Source organism: Chaetodon auriga, chromosome 2 (assembly GCF_051107435.1).
Source record: "Chaetodon auriga isolate fChaAug3 chromosome 2, fChaAug3.hap1, whole genome shotgun sequence".
Taxonomy (NCBI): Eukaryota; Metazoa; Chordata; class Actinopteri; order Chaetodontiformes; family Chaetodontidae; genus Chaetodon; species Chaetodon auriga.
The window spans coordinates 2,015,228-2,033,474 of record NC_135075.1 but is presented as its reverse complement, the minus strand read 5'-3'; positions in this window follow the sequence as shown (position 1 = coordinate 2,033,474).

The following is an 18,247-nucleotide window of genomic DNA, read 5'->3' as shown; positions in this document are numbered from 1 at the left end:
TCCTGTACATTGGCCTTATTTCAAGTATAGTGACAGTTGATGAAAAGGAATGAAAGCATGAGTCATGAATTGTGTGGATGGCCGAGTGAGGAGCAGTTGAGACTAAAGGTCTGATAGAAACAAACAAACAAATGCAATAAGAATTCTTATTATGCATCTTCTCTGTTACTAAATCGTAAGCATTCACTGTCTTAAAGTGTGTGTCATAATCTGTTGACCATGACACCACGTATGTTATTATGTACTGATTAAGTGAACTTTTTGTACAACACATCATCACGTGCCTATTGTGGGTTAGGGTTAACCCACAGGGTTAAACAAACTGGTCAGGAGAGCTGGCTCTGTCCTGGACTACCCTCTGAACACCATCCAGGAGGTGAGTGAGAGGAGGATGTTAGTCAGGTTGACATCAATGATGGACAACCCATCCCACCCCCTACATGAGACAGTAGGGGACTTAAGCAGCTCCTTCAGTAACAGACTGCTTCACCCAGTCTGTAAGAAAGAATGCTATCGCAGGTCCTTCATCCCAACAGCTGTCAGCCTGTTTAATGCCAGCATGTAATGTAGCACTGTGTTGATGCTGTTCTTTCTCAATTCTACTTCATAAACCCACTTGTTTTGCACTACTGTTATCAATACTAATATATGCTCACATTATCCATTTCATCTGATGCAATTTCTGAGTTGTTCATTTCTCTCAACTGTGCAGTAACATTTTTTGTTATCCATATTGGCAACAGGAGTTTTGTACTAAGCAATAGAAGCAATATATATATACATACATATTTAAATAAATGGTTGAATGAAATAACATTTCACTGATGTAATTCATAAAATAAATAAAAATCTATCAATACCGTCAAATTATTCCTATCTGCCCTAAAGGCAACATAACGCTTGCGCTCCTTCCACATTGGTACTTGTAGTTTTTATATCAGTGACATAGCGGTATTTTCTGGGCGATGCCGTGTACACAAAACTACACTTCCCATAATGCAAACGGTGCTTCCTTAGAAGGTGAGTTCAACAGCATGTACTTTTTTGTCCTAGCGAGTTTTAAGAATTGTCCCGTGTCAGTTATTATTTAAGTGATTACAAGGTCTTGACCGCTTTGTAGTTCATTGTACGGTAACTATGTAGTAAGCCAACAAACATGCGTATTGGGCTATGTCTGATACATGTGATAATGTACTGTAACACTGGGCATCCGCAAGCATGTCATTCCCTTTAAATTAGCCATTCTGGCTAACTGGATGTGTAGCATGGTGAAAACACTTAAAGTGATTGTGGTGAAAACAGCGACGAAAGGGTTTAACATTCAGTTATTCTCAAAGTCCCTATTAAGCGTGGAATACACCCACGCAGCTCGTTGCCTGTCAGTTTCGGACAGGTTAGATAGCAGCTCTGCTACAGCGGTATGTTTTAGGCTCACAGGTTATTCGAAGTCTACATCTGCGAGCACTAACTTGATCTGGCATTTGTAAACGTTACAGCTCATCCACCAGTGTAAATATCTTAGAGAGAAAACGATAAAACAACTCACTAATAGACAATTGTCGTCTGCTTTATTGAGCCCCATCAAACCTCTGCTTCCTCTCAGCGGAAGCCAGTGCAACAGACTGACCTAAACGTCTTAACCTCGTAATTAATTTATTCAAGTGGAGCTTGAGTTTGTCTTTATACCAAAATCTCTAGCGATTCTAAAAGATTTGACTGGGGTATTCATTCGTAATTATTAAGTATTTATATCTTTCAGTAAGCAAAACAACAAGCTTCCACAATCAAACAACAAGGTTTGATGAGACAGGGGAGAACTGTTTGTAATTGCAGGATTATGACATGCATGGTACTACGCCAGCAAGCTACATTCTGGATCCTCTTTACACGCAGGTGTGAATGTAAATTCTTGTTTGAATGTTAAGTGTGATGTTTGGCAGTATATTTACAATAAAAACATAGCATAATTTGAAAAACGTATTTCGTGGCTCTAATGCCATGACAAAATTATGAATGTTCCCTTCCAAACTAACAAACAAACAAACAATCAAACAAACAAAGACTCAGACAAAATGCAGTACCAGTAAACAGCTTGAAAAAAAAACTTCTCAGTCAATGGTTTTATTTTTTTCCTTCTTTTTATTATAATTATTTTTAACATTGCAGATCAATACTGAAGACATCAAAACAATTGAAAATCAAAAATAAAGCACTGGCATGGCATGGGGTAAGCCAAGTGAGACAAGACCGCTAATCTATGCCCCCTCTGGGGGGGTCGCCACTTTAACAGCCAGTGTAACCACATGAGCTATTGGAGTCCATGGTATCATTTTACACAAAATTGTATCATACAGATGCATGACTTGCACACACCTGTTATCTACACCTGTTATCTTATCAATGCTGATATATGCTCAGATTTATCCATTTCACCTGGTGCAGCTTCTAAATTGTATATTTCTTTCAACTGTACAATAACACTTTTTATTATCCATATTGGCAACTGTATTTTTTATAAACTATATATTGTGCATATACATAGACCTAGTATTTTTTCAAGTGAAATGGTATTTTCTGAGGTGTAATAGTATTTCTCAAGTGCAAAACAATACATGTCATGTCAGCAATTGGTTTTCTCATAAGACTACTAGCAAAAGTACTTTTTTATGGCAGTAGGATTCTTTGTCATTTACTGTTTTTTATAATCTGTACAAATGTATATATGCATAGTTGTTTTTTCTATTCTGTATCTCGTATACTTTTATATATTTTATTTTGACCTCTTTATGCCACTGTGCTTGCTTTTTGTAACTTGCTGGCTGTAACAACTAAATTTCCCAGGTGTGGGATCAATAAAGTCCTGTCTTATCTTATCTACTAACCAACACCAAACAATGACACGCCTGTGCGCTCAGTCCTAAAGGTCTTATTGATTTATATATTTCCTTACGAATTAACGCCATCCAAATCTATAACCTTTGCTTAATGCACAGTACAGATTTGACAATGAATAAAAGAAGCGTTCATTCACAAACTCAATCAGGAGACATTTAAAGTTTTATGTTCAACATTAAGCATTAGTAAGCTCCATGTATCAAACACATGGCTTTCAAAGCCTGTTATGTGTGTGCTTGATATCAGCAAATACTTTCTTTATTTCCTCATTGTTTAAAATTAGGCTAAATGTTCATCATACAACGTGACCTAAAACAGTGTTTCTCAACTTTTGGGTGGCGGACCCATTTTCAGTGGATCACTGGCCTCTCCCTTGCCAAAAAAAAAGTTACCAAAAAAGAAAGAAATCATGAGCTTTTATTTTGAAGGGGATTTTTTCATGGAGCAGAGTGTGGCTTGCCATTAAGGGGTGATGGTGGGTCCCGACGCCAGACCGGTTGAGCAAATTGGAACAGCTCGCAGGCCCCGGAGAATGTGCTGTATAGGTCATCTTCAATAAGAAGCTGTACCAGCTCTCCTGGTGGCTTGTGAAACGAATTATTGTTGTGCAGTGTGTGCAGCTCATTCCTTAACTTACACTCATTAAACAATGGATATGTCTTAGATCAGCTGAGCCAATTCACTGCCAGGAAATGCAGTGAGCATGAAGAAAGGTGAAAATGATATGTGATTGCCCGGACGGTTTCACAAAGGCCACTGAAATTCTCATCTGGCTTTATGGCTTTGAGAGTGCTCTTGATCTAATCCTGGTATTTTTTTGATGTCCAGTGTCTTACTTTGTGGAACCTGGTAGACTTTTTGCTTGCAGGCCACACTCTGTGCAATGGTCTCTTTGTCCCATCTTGTCTCTGTCATTATCTGATTGAGAGAACAGTCCTTCATGGATTGCATATACCACGCAGCTTCTGAAGTTCCACCTCACAGCAGAACCCCCTGGTCCATGCACAGCTCGGCCAACATTACTCGACAGTAATGCCAATCTGTTGTGCCGGGATGACACTATATGATTTTTTTTTTTTTTTTTGTCTTTGATGATGGTAACAGTGTAAGATCTAATGATCACAGTGCTAGTGCCATCAGGATAATAATTAAGACAGGTACAACGAGTTTCACATTTAGTAATTTTATTTCCATAGTTTTTTAATCTACAAGGAGCAGGCTTGGCTGATTAGACCTGGAATTAATAATTATAAGGATATTCCCACAATTTGGACCAGGGATAATCTAATGAGAGCATAGCCAGCTACTCGCTGGGCTGATGAAGTTCTTCAGCTTGCCAACATTTGTCTTTTTTGACTCAGTCATGGTGCTTCCTTGAGAAAATGTCAAATAGGTAGGTGTACCAAAGCTCAAGAAGCTTTTTCTCTCTGTCAGGGTAAACGATCGGGAACTTGTAGTGGGAGATCTCACACTAGATGTGTCAAGACTAAAAAATTCTGACATGCTAGTCTTTTCATCGGGATGTCTTGGGGCATCCCAGACACTGCTTGACAAGTTGTTTAGCATGTCATGCTACACGGTATCTACGGGTATAAATGCCTGACTGACGTTCATGATCACCCACAAAGTTGGTAATTGTTCAGCCACAACAACATTGTCTCAAATCGGGCTAGATTCATGCAGTCTGATCCAGGCATTACATGAACATGATAAAGAAATTTTGAACTGTGGCTGCTTGCATGTTATCTGTGCTTTGTGCTAAAAACAAATTTAACTTATGGGCTTAACAGTCAATGAATTACACACTGTGGCAGTGGGATTCCACTTAAACCTGCACTTGACTGTGCTATCCACTCATGCAGATGACTCCGTCATGAGTTTATTTGTGGGACTGTAGCTCCTGATGGCTTTCATCACAACTGATGTTATACCTTTTGCATCTCTATCGGAGCTGACATCAAAAAAGCAGAGAAAATGTTCATACACACTGCCTTTTTCATTAACATATCTGCTGATGACTGTAAGTTTTTCCTTAACATACACCGATCAAGCATAACTTTATGACCACTGACAGATGAAGTGAATAACACTGATTATCGCTTCATCATGGCGCCTGTTAGTGGGTGGCATATATTAGGCAGCAAATGAACATTTTGTCCTCAAAATTGATGTGTTAGAAGCAGGAAAATGGGCAAGCGTAAGGATTTGAGCAAGTTTGACAAGGGCCAAATTATGATGGCTAGATGACTGGGTCAGAGCATCTCCAAAACTGCAGCTCTTGTGGGGTGTTCCCAGTCTGCAGTGGTCAGTATCTATCAAAATTGGTCCAAGGAAGGAACCGTGGTGAGCCGGCAACAAGGTAATGGGCGACCAAGGCTCATTGATGCACCTGGGGTGCGAAGGCTGGCCCGTGTGATCCAATCCAACAGACGAGCTACTAATGGTCAAATTGCCAAAAACGTTAATGCTAGTTCTGATAGAAAGGTGTCAGAATACACAGTGCATTGCAATTTGTTGCGTATGGGACTGCATAGCCGCAGACCAGTCAGGGTGCCCATGTTGACCCCTGTCCACCCCCGATAAAACCAACAATGGGCACATGAGCATCAGAGCTAGACCACAGAGCAATGGAAGAAGGTGGCCTGGTCTGATGAATCATGTTTTCTTTTACATCACATGGATGGCCAGGTCTGTGTGCATCGCTTACCTGGGGAACACATGGCACCAGGATGCACTATGGGAAGAAGGCAAGCTGGCGGGGGCAGTGTGGTGCTTTGGGCAATGTGCTGCTGGGAAACCTTGGGTCCTGTGATCCATATGGATGTTACTTTGACACATACCACCTACCTAAGCGTTGTTGTAGACCATGTACACCCTTTCATGATAACAGTATTCTCTGATGGTTGTGGCCTTTCAGCAGGATAATGCACCGTGCCAAGAGGCAAATATGGTTCAGGAATGGTTGGAGGAGCACAACAGCAAATTTGAGGTGTTGACTTGGCCTCCAAATTACATAGATCTCAATCCAATCGAGCATCTATGAGATATGCTGGACAAACAAGTCTGACCGAGGCCCCACCTCGCAACTTACAGGACTTAAAGGATCTGCTGCTAACATCTTGGTGCCAGATCACAGCACAGCTTCAGGGGTCTAGTGGAGTCCATGCCTTGGCGGTTCAGGGCTGTTTTGGCAGCAAAAGGGGGACCAACACAATATTAGGCAGCTGGTAATAATGTTTTGCTTGATTGGTGTATGTTGAGCACTTGTTGGCTGCTTTTCCTTCACTCTGCAGCACAACCCATTCCAAAGCATCTCAACTGGGTTTAAGTCAGGTGACTGTGGAGGCCAGATCATCTGATACAACACCCCATCACTCTCCTATTGATCTTATAGTCTCAAAGTGTGTGTTTAATCATTCTCCTATTGAAAACAAATGATGGTCCCATAAAGCACAAACCAGATGGGATGGCATGGTGCTGCAGAATGCTGTGATAGCCATACTGGTCAAGTGTGCTTTGAATTTTGAATAAATTGCCAACATTGTCACTGGCAAAGTATCCGACACCATCACATCTCCTCCTACATGCTTCACGGTTGAGCCAAAAATCTCAAATTTGGATTCATCAGATGAAAGTACAGATTTCCACTGGTCTCATGTTCATTACTTTTCTTATTTCTTATTCTTCATGTTGGTCTCCCTCTCTTCCTGTGGAGCAGTTTGACACCTAAGGTCTGATTCACACTGTCTCCTCCAAACAGTTAATGTTGAGATGTGTCTGCTATTTTAACTCTGTGAAGCATTTGTGTGGACTCTGATCACGGATTGCTGGCCAATCAGAAGCCTGAAAAGCTATTACCAGGAAGCTGCCTGCAACATGAGGCCTGACATAACCAGTGAAGTTGGTGGCAGTGTTTGTGTGAGTGTAGTGGAAAAGTCAAAACATTTATGTGTAAACATAAAAAAGCCCTGTTAGCAAGGTTAAAGCCAGCACTACTTTGGCCACATTTACTTTACTTATTTCACAAAATCTCGTCTTCTGTAAACAAAAGAGATAACAGCACACACTCTGTTGTCAAAAGTCACAAACTTTTTCTTGTCTAAATGTCCACATTGAATACCATGTCTCTGAACATAGTCAGCATGAGTTTTCGAAAAGGTCAGTTTTCAATGATCTAGAAGGCAGTTTGTGCCTGGACAAAAGGCCAAATGTTTAACAGGTGTGTTTAGGAGCCAGGAGCAGTACCGGGCACTTACCTTACAGGACGAACAATGAGGAAACTGAGCTAACAGTGTACCATACTAAGCAGAGAGCGAGCTCAGACAGGTTTACTGTAATGAGAATACTTTGGTGTACAAAATCACTGACAGACTTTGAACAGTGCAAAGCGAATCTCAGTTCAGGAGTTTTCTCTTGCACTTCCGTGAAGGAAGGAGATCTGGATCGCTACAGACTGGTGGAGATTGACAGGTGAGAACTGAGAATGCTGAGGACTGAGGAGAGTCTGGGGGTTCAGGACAGGAATACGCTGAGGTGATCACACGAAGACTTGGTAATAACGCTGGAGAGTCTGGCATGAAGCGCTGACAATCTGGCACTGAGCTTAAATACCCTGGCTGATGATAACCAGGTGTGCAGGTTGAGCAGGTGAGCTGGGTGTGGCTAAGGAGACTCCAGTGGCAGGTAAGAGCAGAGGTGGATTGTGACACAAATACATAGAAAAAGCTATGTTTTAAACAATGCTTGTGCATGTGTGGACTTGGCATTCAAATGAGAATGGACTGTTGTTTCTCTTGGCTCAATTGAGCAGTGTTTGCCATAATTGATTACAACAGTAGTTGAATAGGGCTAGTTACTCTATACAACACTGCTGATGGTCTCAGATGCATTAAAAAGGTTAGAATCAGAATCAGAATCAGAATCAGATATACTTTATTGATTCCGGGGGAAATTGTTTTTGTAACAGTGCTCCTTAAAAGAATAGAAGAAATAGAAGAGATGAAGGAGAGATAGAAGAGATATAGAAGAGAGAGAAGAGATAAACATTTAAACATGTAATTGCAATTAAAAAAAGAAAAAATATATGTAAAACAAAATATATATACAAAATATATATACAGATAACTAAACAAATATATATACTGAGATATGGGCCATTCAGAGGGAGGAGTTGTACAGTTTGATGGCCACACGCAAGAATGATTTCTGTCAGTCTTGCATTTTGGTGGGATGAGTCTCTCACTGAAAGAACTCTTGTGCCTGGCCAGCACATTGTGCAGTGGGTGTGAGATGTTGTCCAAGATAGTCCATAGCTTAGTCAGCATCCTCCTCTCTGACACCACCGTCAGACAGTCACACTCCATATCAACAACATCACTGGCCTTGCAGATCACTTTGTTGAGTCTGTTGGCGTCTGCCATCCTCAGCCTGCTGCCCCAGCACACAACAGCATAGAGAATAGCACTAGCCACCACAGACTCATAAAAAATCCTGAGCATTGTCTGGCAGATGTTGAAGGACCTCAGTCGCCTCAGAAAATAGAGATGACTCTGGCCCTTCCTGTAGAGAGTGTCAGTGTTCTTTGCCCAGTCCAGTTGTCAATATGTACCCCCAGGTACTTGTAGTCTTCCACAGTGTCCACACTAACCTGGATGGAAAGAGGGGTCACCGGTGCCTTGGTTCTCCTCAGGTCCACTACCAGTTCCTTAGTCTTTGCCACGTTTAGTTGCAGATGGTTCTGCTCACACCACAGGACAAAGTTGTTCACAACAGCCCTGTACTCATCCTCATCACCCTTACTGATACATCCAACTATCACAGAGTCACCACAAAACTTCTGAAGGTGGCAGGTCTCTGTGCAATAGTTGAAGTCTGTGGTGTAGAGGGTGAAGAGGAAGGGAGAGAGAAGAGTCCCCTGCGGGGCCCCGGTGTTGCTGGCCACTCTGTCTGACACAGTGTCGCAGACACATGTACTGTGGTCTGCCAGTCAGGTAGTCCACAATCCAGGAAGCTAGGGGGGCGTCCACCTGCATTGCTGTCAGCTTGTCACCCAGTAGAGCTGGACGAATGGTGTTAAATGCACTGGAGAAGTCAAAAAACATAACTTTCACAGTACTCACCGGCTTGTCCAGGTGGGCGTAGACACGGTTGAGCAGGTAGATGATGGCATCCTCAACTCCAAGTCGAGGCTGGAGGGGGTCCAAGAGTGGCTTGACCATGGGCTGGAGCTGCTCCAGGTCGAGTCTCTCTAGGGTCTTCATGATGTGGGAGGTCAGTGCCACAGGTCTGTAGTCCATGGAGGCCCTGGGCCGTGGTGTCTTTAGCACAGGAAGAAGGCAGGATGTCTTCCACAGCATGGGGACCCTCTGGAGACTTAGGCTCATGTTGAAGACAGGGTGAAGAACTCAACACAGCTGTGGACACAAGCTTTGATTACCCTGGGGCTGACACCATCAGGGCCTGGAGCCTTGTTTGAGTGGAGTCTCATCAGCTGTCTTCTGCTCAGCAGTGAAGCACACTGTGGATGTGACAGATGGGGGAGGAATGTAGTCCTCAGGTTGGAGAGTACAGTCAGTCTGGCAGTATGTCAGGCAGTTCCACTAATTAGCTTTTCGCAAGGTACACCATGTAATTCAAAGCCCTTCTTGATGACTACCTCAAAAAGCTGGCTAAAACAATGCCAATAGTGAGCAAAGCTGCCATGGCAAAGCAAATGGTGTCTATTTTGAAGAATCTAATTAATAAAAAACATTTAGGTTTGTGTCGCACTTTTTTTGTTTACAACATAATTCCACAGATTTTTTCATACTTCACTATGTACATTATGTTTTCAGTATTAATCTGCAATGTTAAAAAAAAAATACCAAAAATAAAGAAAGAACATTAATTGAGAAGCTGTGTTCAAACTTTTTACCAGGGATGTAACAATACCAAAAACTCATGGTACCTTAATACCTTGTTTAAAAATTCCATGATACAATATTTATTGTGATATTAGAAAAAAAGAAAAAGAAAAAGAAAAATTGCTGGAAAAATTCCCTTTATTGATAAATTAGAGTGTACAGCATTTTTTATTTTTTTTAAATATCAAATTTGTTTGAAGTGCTTCTGCTTTCCTTCATAAATTAAGATAAAAGCAGCAAGCTCTGACCTAGGCATGTGCAAAAAATTGGCATGATCTGTCTTTGGCAATGAATGATTGAACTATGTACAATTTCTAAACAGAAACAATTCAGCAGTCAGTAGCAGTCCTTTTATGAAATAATTTAAAGAGGTAAAGGTTTTCCATCAGGTGACCACATCCATGATCAGTTTATGTACTGGCAGGTTTAACAGTCTCTGTTTGGTGGACAGCACAGCTGTGGTAGTTGAGCCTCGGTCAAAAAAATGCTACTACACGCCTCACTCGACCAAGCAGATGGCTGGCGCCTACGTTCAAACCCACTGGTGAAGTGAGGTTTAAAGTGTGTGTATAACACTTTATGTGTAGGGACAGTCTGGCCTCTCTCTCTACTACATCCATATTTCATGCTTTTTGCGTAATGACAGCAATACCGTGACGATGGTTACTATTCTTCATGCCAAGCTCAGACTCTGAAACAGCAGATTTCAAAACCTCAGCTATGTTGAGTCCAGTGTGTGCTTGAAAAGGAGGTCACATCTGTCAGACAAAACTTTTCATTTCCCATTTGCTGGTCATAACATGAGCTGTGACTGTAATAGAGCTCTGAGTAGCTCAAGAAGTCCACCTGTCTGTGGTTATTGAGATGCACTCGGCTTCTTTGACATTCTGTGTCACTTTAGCTTTTGTCTTTTGGTACAGAGCTGCTATCACTGTGGGACTCACTGTGGGACTAACCTCTGAAATCCATCGTTGTTGACCACAGAAAACGGCCTTAAGTCTTTGGCTGTATATTTACATATGAATCTTGTTGTTTCTTCAGCTCTGGGACTGTTAAGGAGAAGAGGGGTTCCAGATGCTCCTTTCAGGCTCCTTTGGCCTGACTGAAGCTTTTTCTCACAGTATTTTGTTGTGATTTGAGCTTTTCTGGGTGGTGATGTGCCAAATTGTTTGACGTGTGTCTGATAGTGTAGTTGACTTTCGTCCAGCAGTATTTGGAAGTTGTTTTGTGTTTGTCAGTTTCCTTTTCATCATTGTCAGTTCTTGAAGCAGGAAAATCGAAATGCTTCCACACATGGCAGTTGGCACTTCTAAAAGTCGATGGAACATCCTCTATCTCTTTTTCATTATCGTTCATCCATCATTTTCTCATTTATTTATTTTTAGCACCGCTTGGCTTGCACGCAAAGGATGACAATATCCACCTTCTTGACCACTATAATTGTGCTCTCTGCTGTTCAAACAAAATACAATTTTCAACAAGGATACATAGTAAATAACCGTATAATGTCATGGGAGATCACATCACAGTCCCACAACGGCATCGAGCCATATTTCTATCGTGATATTACGAGATACAGTAATTCATCTTTTTACATCTTTTTACTGGTACTATAATTGAAATTTAGCCGATTCTGAGCTTGCATTAAATTACATCTTATATAACTGTTTGGTCTCAAGGAAGATATTGTACATATTTAGTATCTGCGTGATCCTTATTAGAGCAATACTATGTAATCCTTGATATGATACTGAGTGGAATATTCAGACTTTTATTTTATGGCTGTTCAATTTCATCAAATGGAAATATTCTAAATATGTGTCATTTTACAGACGTCTCCCCCAAATTCAGCCTGATGCATTTGGTATCTCTGGAACATTTTTCTTGCTTCAGGTGTTGACTTTCTTTTCATATGCTATGCTGAATCAAGTACCTATCCAGACAATAGTGGAGATACTACTAGAACACAGTGGAAAGTGGCCAGCTTCAAAAATTTAAGAGGATGGATTGTTTTGTTTTTCTCTCTCTCTCTCTCTCTCTCTCTCTCTCTCACTCTCTCTCTCTCTCTCTTTTTGCCATCTAAAGACTTTATTTTGTATCACAGTGCCTTCTGAGTTTTCTGCGTCTGACTATTATTTTATTTATATTAAAATAGCTTTGAGGATAGAGGAGGTCTAGCTCAGGAGAACCCAGCAGTCAGAAAGCAACCACTTGAGTTAGATCTGAGTCATGTTGTATCATGTTTATTGAATTGGTGTAGAAATAGAAATGTAAAAGTAAGGCATTGTAGTGCCAGAAACAGTTAGCTTAGCACTGAAGTTGTTTCTTGATCAAGAGCTTTGTGCACTAATGCGCTATGCATCGGTAGGGTGTGAACACTACACAGTTTTATTTGCCGAAATTATGTATATGGCTGATTACACTCCTGTTCAGGTTAGGAGAAGTAATCCTGGGATCTATGTGAGGTCACAAAACTTTGTAATGATATGAATGATTAGACTGAGTTGGCCAGCGCTTGCAGAATAATTGAAAACGTCTGTGGGTAGACCATGAATGTATAGGGGCTTTAAGAGAGCAGCCTATAGTATTTCAGAGTCAGTCTCTAGTTTGTCCCAGTGGTCACCTGTGATTCTGTATCAAAAAAACCTCTGTGGCCTATTTTCCCTGTAGCCAGGTTGCCGAGAAACATGATCTTTGAGATGTGTGTGCACAAGAGGGGTAAAAAACGATCCAAAATGACTCAGAACGTATGGGTAGATCAATATTGTGCCTTAAACTGAACAATTCACAAAAGTAATAGAAATGGCTAACTGCAGGTTACAGAGTGCAGAACTAGCTATTAGCTCACACCGTATGGTCAAAGACACAGATTTTACATGGTAGAAAGTACAGGAAGGTGGTGGATAGTTTTGTACAGAGCCTGGTGGGGAAAAAAAACAAAGAAACAAACAAAAGAAAACACTTCTTTTAAGGTAAAACAGCTCACAGTGCTTCCTGTCTGTTTATGGATGAATTGTGCAAACATTTCTCATGGTCTATGAACAATGCTTTCGTGATTAGTTTGACACGTATCTAAATTTCATTCTGGGATTTTGTGACACTTGATAGAGGTGTGAAATAATGGCTTTGGATTTGAAAATACTTCACTAAATTAGGCTCATATTTCATAAAAAGTTATATAAGTCAAAGTGATGTAAGGGATGTTGTGTGGCTGATAAATGGTACCTATTAAATCCTGTATTGACAGAGTTTGTTATCAATGAAGTTTTGTCTCCTTACATTGGTTTGTAATAGTGCAACACATCTGGTGTATATCTAGACTCTATTTTATTTTGAGGAAACAGCAGGATTTGATCCTTAATATTTCACACTACTTTGTGTGTGTGTGTGTGTGTGTGTGTGTGTGTGCGTGTATATGTGTGTGTGTGTCTATCTGTCTAAGTCTGTGTCTGTATCTGTGTATGTGTGTGTGTGGTGGGGACATACTTTCATTCCTCTCAAACTGTAGAGCCAGCTTTGTTTATAGTCTATTCTATAGTATAATTACTCTCTGCTGTAGCTGTTTCTCACTGCAATGTGTTATGTCAGCAAACCGGATCTGACTCGGTAAGACAGGCAGGTGGTAAAACTTGTGGCAAATGCCACATACACATTTACTTTTCATATTTATTTTAACTGGTTTCCAGGAAGGAGTTTCATTTCCCAATATTGAAAATGTCCATAATTAGGCTGTCATGACATTGACATTGATTGTGTTTTGTAATGTGTATTCCACCTACTGCTGTACATTCTTCTTAACAAGAAAGCCATCTATATACCACAATGAAAGAGATGTCTATTCACCTGTAGAAAGGACACCCCAACAGCTTGAAAGTTCAGTTATTACTGCTAGTCTTTTTCAAATATTGGATATTTGTAAAACTTTTTCAGAATCTACAAAAGGCATCCAATGAGTGTAAAAAGACATTGTGTGCTTCTGTTGTGGGCCAGATAATGAAAATTTGGGAGATGAAAAAAAAAAAAAAAACTTTCACTATACTATTCATGTACATGTAAATCACTGGATGCCAGTTACTGATAATTGAATGAATGCATATAGAAATTCTCTTTTCACGACTAACATTAAATTACCAACTGTTATCAGTAGATGGAAATAGAAGACCATTAATGAAGAAGACAGGCTGTTAAACATTCAGATAATGCAGCTCAAAAATACATATTTTAAATATGAGGTTTAGCTGCTACCAGGCTCGTAATAGAGGGCTTATGTGATTCCCCTTCTGTATTTCTTGTCCTGTCTATATTGGCAGTGGCACAAATAATCCACTTGTTCACCATTAGTCTTTCATTCTTTGTTACCAGATTGCTGTCAGCATATATAGTGCTGTAGGTAGGTGCTGTAGGTGTAGGTACAGTGCTGTGTAGTGACCTGGTGTAAACATTGGCACAGTGGCGATACCAAGTCCATGGGGTTCAGTTTGTCAATGAAATTGTCCTTTGCCAACCACTGGAATGCCTGAAATGTTGCCAGCCCTGCATAGTTGGTGGTAACAGGGGAGGGGGACTGGCCTGCAGGTACTTCTTTTCAGTTACATATTGTCCAGCAACAAAACCAACAGTTATGCTCATTTAAATTTAACATTGAGAATAATATGACTTATTGGTGGTGTGTTTATATGTATGTTCAAACATTATGATATTTTGAATTATTTATTCCACCTGCCTCCACTAATGTAGCCAACAGAATATTCATTGTGGGCTAAGCTCTGACCTGGCAGGAATGTGCATTGAGAAAGAAAATCCTTGTCTGCACAGAGAGTGTGGTGTGTAGTTGTGTTACTAAAATATGGTGATTAAATGTGATCTGGTCAAGTTTGGAGTTTTCAAGTTTCATTTATTTTTCAATCTGTAAGCATTAGCCCTATGCTACACACATTCAGGTTCCTAGGAATCATCAGTGAGAGAAACCTGAACCTGTCATCACACATCTCCACCCTGGTAAAGAAAGCTCACAAACGGCAAAGGGAACTTTGTGCCAAGTTCTTGTCAACTTTCATAGAAACCATTCACCTGGTCCACCTCAGCTCCACTGATAAAGACAGGGGTGTGTGTCTTTGTCTTCAGTCTTAAGCAGCAATCAGCCCCATGGTTTTGTTGACATTGAGCAGAGGATCATTCTTAGAATCAGAATCAGAATCAGAATCAGAAATACACAAGTCTGTTTTGTTTGTTTGTTTGTTTGTTTGTTTGTTTGTTTTTTCCGGAAACACAGTCTGTTTTTTCAGAAAGAAGTCCAAGCTGAGCGTTAATGTAACGCATAGAGTTGTGTCTATGTCAATGTGCAATATACAGTTGCAGTTTGTGGTACACAAGCCCAGAGTGCTAAGTTTGCCACATTGTCGGTGCCATAACAAATATGAGTTAGTGAGTGATAGAGTGTGTGACAGAGAGAGAGAGAGAGAGAGACTTGAGGCAAGACTTGAGTCTCTGTTTACAGTGACAAAGAGTTACTGTAGATTTGCATTTATTCTTCACTTGGCTCCTCTATGAAATGTTTGTATCATCACTGCGCTGCATTGTTATCAACTATGATGAACTAGTCATGGGTAACATCTCTAGCCCACTTCCAGGCACTGTCTCTCCCTGTTCTGCTCCTTGCTGTTCTCATGTATCTCATGTAACATGTTTTCATGTTATTAATAGTGTAGTTGCTGTGGCTGCTTTTACATACAGTATGTTGCTGTTCAAGTTTGCTTTCTGCTGTAGTGTAAAACGTCCTCAAATTGTTGTTAATATCTAGAAGATATAACATTTTCCTTGCCATTCAAATTAATAGAAAAAAAGCATGAATATCTTCTACCATTTAGTATGATGCCCTTATATAGGTTGACCTTCTCTCACACATAAGGAACATATAACAAAGTCACAGGAAACTGACAACAGACAAAATATCTAAATAATTTCAGTTTTCTGTGTATTCTAAATCTTTACAATGGATTTCCATTTACCACAATTATTGCTAGACTTTCGCTGTTGATCAAGAAAACAGTGAAATCCTTGTGTTGCCAACTGTGGTTTGCCAATCACTCTCATCTGGGAGATTGTGTTGAAGCTGAGCTGAAATCAACAAAGGCCATTCTGATGTAGGTGGTGTTATTTTGAAAGCGTGTGAGGACTGAGTGGAGGGCAGTGGAGATGGTATCCTCTGTCGATCCGTTTATTCTGAATTCAAACGGGAGGGTCCAGGCTGGCTGGGATGTTGTCCTTGATATACTCAAGAACCAACATCTCTAAGCACAGAATGAGGGTGAGTACTACAGAGAGATAGTCATTCAGACTAGGCACTGCAGACTGTTTAGATACAGGGACACAGTATTGGTTGTCTTGAAGCAGGTGGGAACAATCTCCTCTGACAGTTATATATGTCAGCGATGACATCAGCTAGCTGGTTAGCACATGTTCTTAGTACCCGGCCAGGGATATTGTCAAGCCCAGCAACTCTGCTCACATTCACTCTCATCAGTTTTACTCACATCCGCTGTGGATATTGACAGTGGCCGGTCTTCTTGAAACATAGTAGACTTGACAGCTAAGTCTGTTGAGGAGATCAAAGTGAGAATAAACTGCATTAACCTTATCTGCCATGCCCTCACACATGATGATGGGGGTGCTCCTGCTTTCTTACCCTGCGATAATCTGGGTCACCTGCCGCATATCGTTGGTGTTGAGGCTTCTCTCCACTACCTTCTGATGTCTCCACTTTGCCTGCTTTGCTCTGGTAGTGTTGTATGCCTCCTGCTCTCTTGAGTAAAAGGCACCACATCATCAACTCATGATGTCTATTCTGTTGGTGTATATTCTTCAAGATTGATGTGGTTCTCCTAGGTGGCGGCCTCGCTAAACATGTGCCAGCCTGTGCACTCAAAACAGTCCTACAGTGTTACTGTAGCTTATCTATCCACACTTTAACTGTTTTTCTTTTCTTTTCTTTTTTTTCTGATCGTTTGACCCCTTGTATCAGTTGTGAGTAAGCAGGAAGGAGAAAGAGAGAGATGTGGTCTGATTATTGGTGGGCTTTGTAACTGCCAAGAATGTTTGTGTTAACATGGTGCTGGGTATTGCTTCCCATCTTGGGGGTGTGGACATCTTGTTGGAATTTATGTAAAACAGCGCTGAGGTCTGTTTGAGGTGATTAAAATCACCAACCACAATAAAAATAAATACAATCCAGTTGTTTTATCTTGTGACTGCCAATTACCTCATGCAGTACCATTGCCCATCCACTTTGAAACTTTGATTGAGCATAAACACAGAGCCGTCTTACCAGAGTCTTGTGTTCAGTAGATGTAGAACATGGCCAGCCCGTGGAGTGCAATACCTTTATACAGAATGTTGTGGTGGACTGGACATTAGCAATAAGTAGGCTGGGCAGTGGAATACCCTTAGGGCTGTGTGTTCATCCCTGGTTCCTGAGAATCAGCATCACACATGGTCATCTCACATTACATCCTGGTTGAGAAAGTCTGGAGGACTCTGTAGCAGGTGGTTGTGTTATACAATGATGAATAAATGAGCCCTGAAGGCAGAAATCACCAGTTGGATATGATACATTTTCTGAATCATTTCTATTGATAAAATACATTTAATTTGTATCTTCTCAATGGTTCTGTTAAAGAAGGTCAAATTTCTTCTCCCCCTCTAATGGCAGCCATCCGTGTGTAAAGTAAAAATAGACATCTGATTTTTGAAAGGCTTTACATTTTAATGCCTTACTAACATTCCTGTGATTGCATGTTACTGATTTGACAGATATGGATTTATGAATGCTGAGAAGTATTTGTTGATACTGATATTGAAGGGAACAGACTGAAATGCAGGGAAATACTCTTCTTTGCCCTCTTAAATGGAAAAGGCTTAGCACTTTGATTTCCAGGGTGTGTCATGGTGGCCAGGGGGAGTAAGAATAGAATGAGGCCTCTGTCGAGTTGTATGTAAACCTCTCTGCGAAACCCACTCAGAGAAGGGTGTTATAAGTAACTCTAGGTTATAGGGAAGATAACACACCACATCTGGACATGTTGAGTAGACTTGAGCATCAAGCAAGGTTAATATAACTTCTGTGGGGAGAAAAAGAAATAAAATCTCCTTCATAATCTTTTCTTGTAGTTTGTACCAATGATAATTAGCATTGATACATGTAATTCTGGTGGAGCCAGCGGTGTGTTTTTACATAAGGCATTAACATTGGATTATTTGATCAGTGACACCCTATCCCTCAGATCCCCTGACCTGCTTTACGTCATAACCCTACATGGAGATTTGCAAACAGGGATGCATAATGCAAGAGAGCCTGTATCAATTATGCACCATTTATTCATGCCACAGCAATACCTTGCACAGTTGATTTGGTTCCTTCTGCTTCATGTATAATTCAATAGAGCCATGTCCAT